Source organism: Prionailurus bengalensis, chromosome A1 (assembly GCF_016509475.1).
Source record: "Prionailurus bengalensis isolate Pbe53 chromosome A1, Fcat_Pben_1.1_paternal_pri, whole genome shotgun sequence".
Lineage (NCBI taxonomy): Eukaryota > Metazoa > Chordata > Mammalia > Carnivora > Felidae > Prionailurus > Prionailurus bengalensis.
This window is the reverse complement of record NC_057343.1, coordinates 219,858,404-219,868,570: the sequence shown is the minus strand read 5'-3', so window position 1 is coordinate 219,868,570 and position 10,167 is coordinate 219,858,404. Positions and strand designations below refer to the sequence as shown.

Genomic DNA, 10,167 nt, shown 5'->3' with positions numbered 1-10,167 from the left:
TGGTTTATTTGGTATCTAATCATTAAGTTTGAACAGTTCCCTTTATACTCTGATTATGTTTCCTTTATCCAACCTGTTTTGTAAACATTTTCTCTCAATCTGTAGCTTATCTTCTCATTTTCATAATGTTGTCTTTTGAAGTACAGAGTTTTTAATTTTGAGAAGGTCCAATAGGTCATTATTTTTTCTTTCCCATTAAGAATCATACCTTTGGTGGTTCGTCTAAGAATTCTTTGCCTAACCCATAGCTATCGATATTTTGTCCCATGTGTTCTTTTTGTTTTGTTTCAAGTTTTTATTTAAATTCTAGTTAGTTAACATATAGTGTAGTATTTGTTTCAAGAGTAGAATTTAGTGACCTATCACTTACATACAACCCCCGGTACACATCACAACAAGTGCCCTTCTTAATACCCAGCACCCATTTAGCCCATCCCCCTCCAGCCTTTCCTCCAGAAACCCTCAGTTAGTTCTTTATAATTAGGAGACTCTTATGGTTTGCCTTCCTCTTTCTCTCTCCCTCTGTCTCTTTTTTTCTTCTTTCCCCTTTATCTGTTTTGTTTCTTAAATTCCACATATGAGTGATGCCATATGGTATTTGTCTTTCTCTGACTGACTTTAGACATTTTATACGTTTAGTTTTTGTATTTAGGTTTATGCATCTTTTGACTTAATTTTTATGTACAATATAAAGTGTCAAATTAATTTATTTTCCAAAGGGTTGCTCAATTACCTCAACACAATTTGAAGATAACGTTTCCTGATGACACCTATTACAGATTGATACAACCAAAAGTGCAAAGGTTATTTCTTGACCCTCAATTCTGTTTGATTGATCTACATAACCAGTTTTTTCACCAAAGCTACACACTATCTTGATTACTGTATATTTATATAATTCCTATCAAATCCATATAAATGTTAGGTTTAATTTGACAATATCTACAAAAATGTCTGTTGAGATCTTGAAAAACAATGCATTTATAATATAAATTTGTACAGAATTGCTCCCTTGACAATGTTGGCTCTTCCAGTGCATACATATAGAATGGAAATTCTCCATTTACTGAATCATTCTTTAATATTTCTCAGCAATATTTTGTGGTTTTCAGGGTGCAAGTTTTTTTTTAAGTTTATTTATTTATTTTGAGAGAGATACAGAGAGTGCAAGAGGGAGAGGGGCAGAGAGGGAGAGAGAGAATCCCAAGCAGGCTCCACGCTGTCAGCACAGAGCCTGATGCGGGGTTTCATTCCACCATCCTGGCTGGGATCATGACCTGAGCCAAAATCAACAGTTGGATGTTCAAGCGACTGACCCACACCATTATTCTTGATAATGTAATTTTATGGAACAAATAAAGCAAAAATATATAAGTTTATATGTTGAAAAATTCTTATGGAGTATTTTGTGCTTATTTTGGTGTTTTGGTTGTTTTTTGTTAGGGAAAAAACTTTCAAACAACATATTTTTCAGAGTATATCTATGGCTTACATTTTAATTTTATTTTAATTTATTTTTATTTCAGTATATAGTTAACACACAACATTACATAAGTTTCAGGTGTACAACTTCTCTATACATTATGCTATGCTCATCACAAGTATAGTCACCTACTGTCATCATACAGCACTATTCCAATATCACTAATTTCCTGTGCTGTACCCTTTATTCTTATTATTATTTATTCCATAACTGGAAGCCTGATTCTCTCACTTCCCTTCACCATTTTACCCCTCCTCTCCATCCACTTCCCTCTGGCAACCATCTGTGTTCTCTGTATTTATAGGGCTGATTCTGCTTTGCTTGCTTGTTTATTTATTCCTTTTTTTTAATATTCTACATACATATGAATGAAATAATGTGATTTTTTCATTCTCAGTCTGACTTATTTTACTTACCATAATATCTTCTAGGTCCATTTATGTGGTTGCTAATGGTAATATCTCATCTCTTTTTTATTACTGAACAATATTCCCATAGATAGATAATAGATATAGATAGATAGATATAGATATAGATATAGATGGATAGTAGATAGATAGATACATACAGATGATATAGATATAGGTTTAGATATATAGAAATAGATATAGATTTGGATGATACAGATATAGATAGATGATAGATATGTAGATATGGATGATAGATATATAGATATAGATGATATAAATAGATATAGATATAGATATAGATATAGATATAGACGTAGATATAGATGATATAGATATAGATAAAGATAGGGGCACATGGGTGGCTCAGCCCATTGAGTGTCTAACCGGCTGGGATCATGATCTCGCAGTTTGTGAGTTCAAGCCCTACCTAGGGCTCTGGGCTGATGGTTCAGAGCCTGGGGTCTATTTCAGACTCTGTGTCCCCCTCTCTCTGCTCCTCTCTTCCCCCCTTCTCAAAAATAAATAAACATTAATATATATATATATATATATATATATATATATATATATACACACCACATCTCCTTTACCATTTATCTATCTATGGACACGTGGGTTACTTCCATACCTTGGCTATTGTAAATTATGATGCAATAAACATAAGTGTGAATATATCTTTTCAAATAAGTGTTTTCATTTTCTTTGGATAAATACACAGCAATAGAATTACTTGAATTATTGAGGAATCTCTATATTGTCTTCCACAGCAGCTGCATCAATTTGCATTTCCACCAAGAGTGCATAAGTGTACCTTTTTCTCCACATCCTTTCCAACTGTTATTATTTATTATTAATCTGTTTGGTTTTAGGCATTCTGATAGGTATAAGGTGATAAATCTTTTTGGTTTTGATTTGCATTTCCTGATGTTGAGCATCTTTTCATGGTATGTTGGCCATCTGTAGGTCTTTTTTGAAAAATCAAAGTCTGTTCAAGTCCTCTGTCCTTATTTTATTTTTATTTATTTTTAATTTTTTTTGAAGTATGCAATTCTTTATTAGTCGAGAAGATAATTTTGATTAAGAACATGTTCCTGTTTAAACAATATTCCTTCATTTTAATTGACTTTTTTTTCAAGAGATTTACAGTGGTTTCTGATATGGTATCTGGTAATCTGTAACAACACATTGTGCTAGGAGCTTACTACTCAGGTTTGAAAGAGCAAAGAGTTTATCTTGCGCATCATCTACAATCCATCAGAGTGACTGCCTTCAGTTCTGCAATGATAAGGAGCCTGAGCCCATATCCAGGAAGACTCAGTAGAGAAAGAAGGCTGTGACTGATTAGCTACATCTACCATAGGGAAGGGAAGGGTGACCCAGGACTAGTCTAAAATAAGCCTAAAATGAATAGCTCCTGTTTTGTGCAGTGGATTATATTTGAGTAAAATCAAAGAGTAGCAAAATAGACATTAGTCTTTAAAATGTTCTTTCAAACTATGTCAGACTAAGAACATTAAACTTAAGTGTTATTATAATTAAATCATTCATATGATGTTTTTTACTCAAGGATTATATGCATATACATTAAAAATAAAAGACTATTATTATTTTAAGCTATGTTACCGTTATATAAATCCTATTTAAATATAAGATAATTATAGTAGTAATGATCCATATGTGACTAGAGCAGAAGTTTCAGAATTCCAGATGTCATTGAAGAAGTTACTTTCTGGTATGTACTTACTTTTGGTTTTACTGATGCACAAACTTAAACTGAATTCTTATCCACATAACAACCAGTGAATGTGTAATCTAAGATTGTGAAATGAAGCTTTAAATATGCTGTGCCTTCAATGCAAATATGGTCAAATGGCTGCTTCTCATGATTCTTGGCTCCCAAAGTTACAGTTCCAGAAACACTAATTTCCATTGATTTGGGGAACTTGTGTTCAATAATCCACATCAATAAGCTTTTCTTTCAAAACACTTCAAGCTGGCCAAAACCAACTTTGCATTTCACATGTGTGATTGGAATTCTATTATGATAAGGTATAGGAGCTGTACAGAATTCAAAATTATTTTTCACACTTTCATGAAGTTTTAAAATTAATTGCTATTTTTACTTGTACTTCTTCCTATTTCATTTGATAAAAACCCAAAACTGGTGGGACAGGGACCTGTGAGTATAGTAGCATAAGCTGAATGACTCTAAAAGAGGAGTGAATGGAAATTTGTAAGGTCCACTAAGTATAGAATCATCCATTGCATCAATGCTAGTAGAAGAATGGCAGAGTCCAGAGAAGTCACACAAGGATGAACTAGAATAATCTGAAGTGGAGATCCATTGGTGGAAATACCCAAGCTGATGGTAACATTTGGCATGATTTCTTCTAAAAAGTTTTTAACATTTGTGTTTTTATTTTGAGAAAGAGCATGTGTGCCTGAAAACAGGGGAGGAGCAGAGAGAGAGGGAGAGAGAGAATCCTAAGCAGGCTCCACACTGTCAGAGCAGAGCCCAACATGGAGCTTGATTCCACAGCTGACTGTGAGATTGTGACCTGAGCCAATCAGTCACTTCACTGGGTTACCCAGGAGTCCCTTGCATGATTCCTTCTAAATGACACTTACAAGTGATAGTTCCAACGACTTGCCTTGTATCTGCTATATCTTGTTTATCATAATGCATGGATTTTACATTTTCAGTGATAGAAACTTCAGGTTTTCCTTTGTATGTTCTAACTTTCCAGGATGGATGTTTTTGTGGATGTGTCACAGAAGCAAAATTAATACTATCCAATGAATTCTTTAAGTTGGCATATAACTAAATTCCAAATGGACAAGCTTATAGAAGTAAATCCAGCAGTTGGTTCAATTCTGTATTTAGCTCTGTGTCCTTTTTTTGACCCATGTAAAAAAAATCCTTTGCCCCCAAAATAAGTTCAAATCTTGTGAAATTACAATAATTTTGAGGGGATAAAGTTTGTCCAACTAGTGGACCAAAGCATATGTCATGTTATTCTTCAGAAAAGCAGCAACTTGCAAAAGTTCTCCACCTCCTACTAGGAGACCCTAGACAGATGTTTTATAATGTGTGAACAGCTATCATAAGTCTCTATGAAGTCCTTATCATTCAATAATGTAAGTTCGAAGAGTAGTGCTTTAAGAAAGGTTACCATCTTCAGAATAGGCATATAATGTGCTCCAGTGAGGACTTTGGCTCATTTTCCAGCAGTTGGATACCATACAGAGAATCTCAGGGTGCTGCAAAGCCAAATTATCAGTTCATGACTTATAAGCCACATTGTCCACTGGGCCATGATAAGCCACTATAGCATCAGCTCATCCTAGAGGTCGCCATGGAAAAAGGGCACAGAGACTGGCATTTCCGGATGGACTATTTTCAGAAGACCTGAGGTTCGCTTAATCTGGGCCACTTTCTTCCCCACCACCAACAGTCTGGCTCAGCAGAGACATTAGCTATGTCTTTAAGTGACTAAAACCTCTGAAACCCTCTTGTCAACACATGCCACAAAAGTTCGGTGAATCCTTATCTAGAATCTCGGTTCCTCCCAAGCAACCCCAGTAGTTTCTTCCTTTACAGTCTACTTCCTGGATGGTGGCCCATAAGGATAATGGTTCCTCACTCACAGGAGCTAGAAGCCTCTCTGCAGTTTGCCTGCTGCTGGCTTCCCTCCAGTTCCTCCTGGTAGCCAATCGTCATGCACCTCCATGTCCACACTTAACTTTTTTAATGGGATTGTTTGTTTTTATGATGTTGAGTTCTATAAGTTTTTTATATATTTTGGATATTAATACCTTACCAGATATATCATTTGGAAGTATCTTCTCCCATTCAGTAGGTTGCTTGTTTGTATTGTTGGTGGTTTCCTTCACAGAGCAAAGGCTTATTATTTTCATGTAATCCTAATAGTTTATTTTTGCTTTGATTTCCCTTCACCCAAAGGACATATCTAGAAAAATATTGCTATTTTTATCTGAGAAATTTCTGTCTGTATTCTTTTCTAAGATTTTTATGGTTTCAGGTCTCGTATTTAGGTCTTGTACCATTTTGAGTTTATTTTTGTGTATGCTATTAGAATATGGTCCAGTTTCATTCTTTTGCATATAGCTCTTCAGTTTTTCAAGCACCATTTTTTTATTATTATTTGAGAGACAGTGTGTGTGAACATGAGAAAGGGGCAGAGGGAAAGAGAGAGAGAGAGAATTCTAAGCAGGCCCCAACATTCAGTGCAGAGCCCAATGTGGGGCTCAATCCCACAACCCTGAGATCATGACCGTAGCCAAAATCAAGAGTTGAACGCTCAACCGACTTAGCCATCCAGGCGCCCTCCAGCACCATTTATTGAAGAGACCTGTGTTTTCCCCATTGTGTATCCTTGCCTTTCTTGATGTGAATATATTGACCTTATAAATGTGCATTTATTTCTGGATTCCCTACTCTGTTCTATTGAGCTGTGTCTACTTTTGTGCCAGTACCATAGTGTTTTGATTATACAGTTTTGTAGTATATCTTGAATCTGGAATTGTGATACCTTTAGCTTTGTTCTTTCTCAAGAGTGCTTTGGCTATTTGGGATCTTCTGTGGCTTCATATAAATTTTAGTATCATTTTTTCTAGTTTTGTGAAAAGTGCTGTTGGTATTTTGGTAGAGATTACATTGAATCCATAGATTGCTTTGGGTAATATGGACATATATAATTCTTTATCTATGTTTTACTTTAATAATATACTCTGAATTATCAGCTCTAATTATAGATAGACTTAGAAATATATTGGTTTAAAAGGTTATTAATGTGAGGTAAAGAAATTTGTTAGACCTTATTTTATTTTATTTTATTTTATTTTATTTTATTTTATTTTATTTATTTTTTGGCTTGCTGTGTCAGACTTGGAAAAGCAGAAACACCACTTAGACTATCTCATCCTAGAAGTACTGCAATGTCCAACTGCAATGTGTTAAAATCTCCAGTGCTTAGGACTTTCAGCGTACACCTATGTTTTAGAGCAGCAGCTATGCTCTTAGAAAGTAGGCACCCAGCTAATGGCTGACCAAGAAGGTAGAAAAGGATTCAGTCATTTCTGCCCAACAAAGGGATTTCTTTAACAGGTAGTATTTGCTCTCATTTGGACTGGCTCAGATGTTCTCATGTTGGAATCAGTCTGATTATTTGCCCTGCACAGTTCTACTTACTTGCCCTTTTGTCTTTAAAATGTGTTATTCTTCAATATACCTTTTGCAGTTTTCACTGCATTACACTATCTGCTCTAGAAGAATGCAAACTGCATCACTTGAATTAGAAGGAAAGCAGAGTCGATATAGAAAGCTTTCAGAAATCAGTATGGTTCTGTTGGCAGATGAGGAGGGAGTGAAAAGGAGGAAAGCACTGTCAGAGAGATAAACCATGAGCAGGAAATGTGCTCTTCTAGTTTGGGCATGTGACCCTTTGAGTTCCAAACTGACCCTTTATCTCTCAGGAACAATGCACACAATTGCAAATGAGGACACAACAATTAAAAGTCTCAGAGAAGACATAAACTTAATCCACTTTGAAATTGAGGTAAATTTATAGAAAGTAAATAATCTGAAATTCTCAGAACTAGGGTTCTAAAACCACCTTTATCTTTTGATTCTTATCCTTTAAGACCCAAATTAACAGTCTACTTTTCACCATTTTGAAGTATCTGGACATAAGAATTTTTATTCATTTTCACATGTAAAATAGTGAGTATGAAAATATGCAACTGATAAATTAACCAAGTCTAGAAACCTTTCTTCACTAGATGACATACCATAATATGAGGAGTACTCTTCCCAGTCTACTTGCATCTCCCTTGTCATTTTGAGAAGCTTTGAAATGCAGCACCCTGCACTCTAGGATGCTCAGAATCACTTTGTGGCATAAAAGATGTATTGTTTATGTATGAAGCAATCATATAAAGACAGGGAGAAAAAAAGAGAAACACTTCTCATTACGTGATTATTTTAGGAAAGCACAGGAATGTAGTTCATGTTTCAGCTGCAGGAATGAGAGTAAAAAGAATACAGGTATTAAGAATATAAGGGGAGAATTGAAAACATAAAGACACATGAATGTCTGCATATGTTAAACTCAAAGAATTGGACACCAACCCCCCTCAAATAAAGAGCATTAGTTTTAATTAAAAATTATAAAAATATTTGAAGTACTTTGATTATGAAATTAAAAAATTATATATGAAATATTGATCTGTGCTATTATGCAAAGAGTATGTCTACTAGAAAATAAATTTATATTTTGTAATGTTATTTATACATGACAGGATAGGAATGGTATTCTGCATTAGCTTTCTCAGCTCTAAATTCAGCCTATGTGGAAATTAATGTGTTTTGGAAGGAAAAAATTGCACAGATGTCATTTTCCTCAAAAGCAGGCAAATTATGAATGTAAATAATGCACTGTTTTGGTTTTGAGCTTCCAGAATCACTTGGAATCTGAGATACTGAAATGTCAACAAATTTGAGACCATTTTCTGCCATAAATGGAGATAAATACATTGATAGCCACTTGTCTCATTTGTAACTTGCATTAATTTTTCTATAAAAATATTTAAGAATAACATTTGGCAGAGTTTCCATATCATCTGATTATCGTACCATTATGCTATTATGAAAAAGCACAATCCAAACCTAAGCATTAGCTTTATGTCACTTTCATTATGCAATAATCATTACATAAGGATATGAAGATAAAAAATATAAATTCAGTAGGATTATATTAAAATAAAAATTCTTGGAGGCTTCTGGATAAAAAGTCAATTTGAAGGTAGATGTGTTCCTATCTAAGATATTCATTAAATGATTGGGCACACACTAAAGTCTATACAAACGTGTGTGAGATCAATAACAAACATCAACATTTTAAAATCTATTACACTAGAACCAAGCAATGTGCCTACCAGGTGTCACAAAGTTTGATCAACGCTAAATTTATATATCCCTTGGCTTGGGTACCCACTGGTAGCCAACAAGGATGGTACACTGAAGAATGGTACATTGAAGCAGAACTCAGCTGATGGTTATTCCTTACATTAACAAATTCCTCCATTATCTTACTGATCAAAAATCAAATCTTAAAGAAATCATTAATATCACAGAACTGTCTCATGAATTGTCAACTTTATATTCCTACTGTTACCATGAATTCTCCAAGCCATCAGAAAGCTAAGTACATTTAGTGAACAGGATAAAACATAACTATTACTTGGAACAGCTAAAATTATCATTTGCTTATAAATGTTAGTACTTTAAATGGTATAATTCAATAACATACTGCTTTTCTTAGGACAATATTTAATTTAGACATCATGCCCTAAAAAATGATCTTGGACTTCTAGACTTCTAAAAATAAATTACTCTTTTTTATAAGCCACCAAGTCTATAGTATTCTGTTATAGCTGCCCAGATCCACCAATGTTACCGAAACCCAAGTTTGGCTTCTGTCACTCAAAAGGCCAATACTCAAGAGTGAATATTTGGTTGGAAAGGAATTTGAACTCTACTCAGAAGGTTGGCAACCTGAGGAAAAGGTGGACTCTTGTCCAAAAGCCAAATCCAAGGTTTTTGCCTGGCCCAGACATTTTTAAAGGGGTTAAATCAGTTAAGGGAGTGCAGTGGTATGTGACATTTCTTGGTTATATGCAGGTTCAATGATGCCAACTACAGAGTTATCTCAGTGCGCCAACGTTGTGCAAACAGATCTGGTTCCTTAGTACCAAGGAATTGTGCAAGAGTACTCTATTCTTTCTGCAAAAAAGGGCAAAATCTATAGATTTGCAAATGGATGTCAGTCAAGTCATTTGTGTGACCTTAAAAAAGAGAAACATTTTGCTCAAAAATTGCTGGACTAATTAGAAATCCAAGGTGGCTTCAAAAGGCTTGCTGATCTTTTTGGCCTGGGAAAGGTGTAGTACTTCATTCCCAAGGCCGGTGGTCTGCAAATCTCAAAGAAAGTAAATTAGTTTTGTTACAGATCAAGGGCCTTAGGTCAGCAAGCAAGGACTGTGTCAACTGGAAGCAAGTTAAGAGTGGCTGGAGAGCTATTAAACCAAGACACCTTATATTACTCGTTTTCAAATTTGTTTAAATGTTTATTTGTTTATATTTGAGGGAGAGAGAGAGACCTTGAACAGGGGAGGGGCAGAGGAGAGAGAGAGAGAGAGAGAGAGAGAGAGAGAGAGAGAGAGAGAGAATCCCAAGTAGGCTACACGCTCAGC

General features: G+C 34.9%; 1 pseudogene; it reads right to left on the bottom strand.

Annotated features, from left to right (window-relative positions):
- Window positions 1-3,548: 3,548 nt before the first annotated feature.
- Window positions 3,549-5,210, bottom strand: LOC122479370 (annotated as a pseudogene).
- Window positions 5,211-10,167: the final 4,957 nt, after the last annotated feature.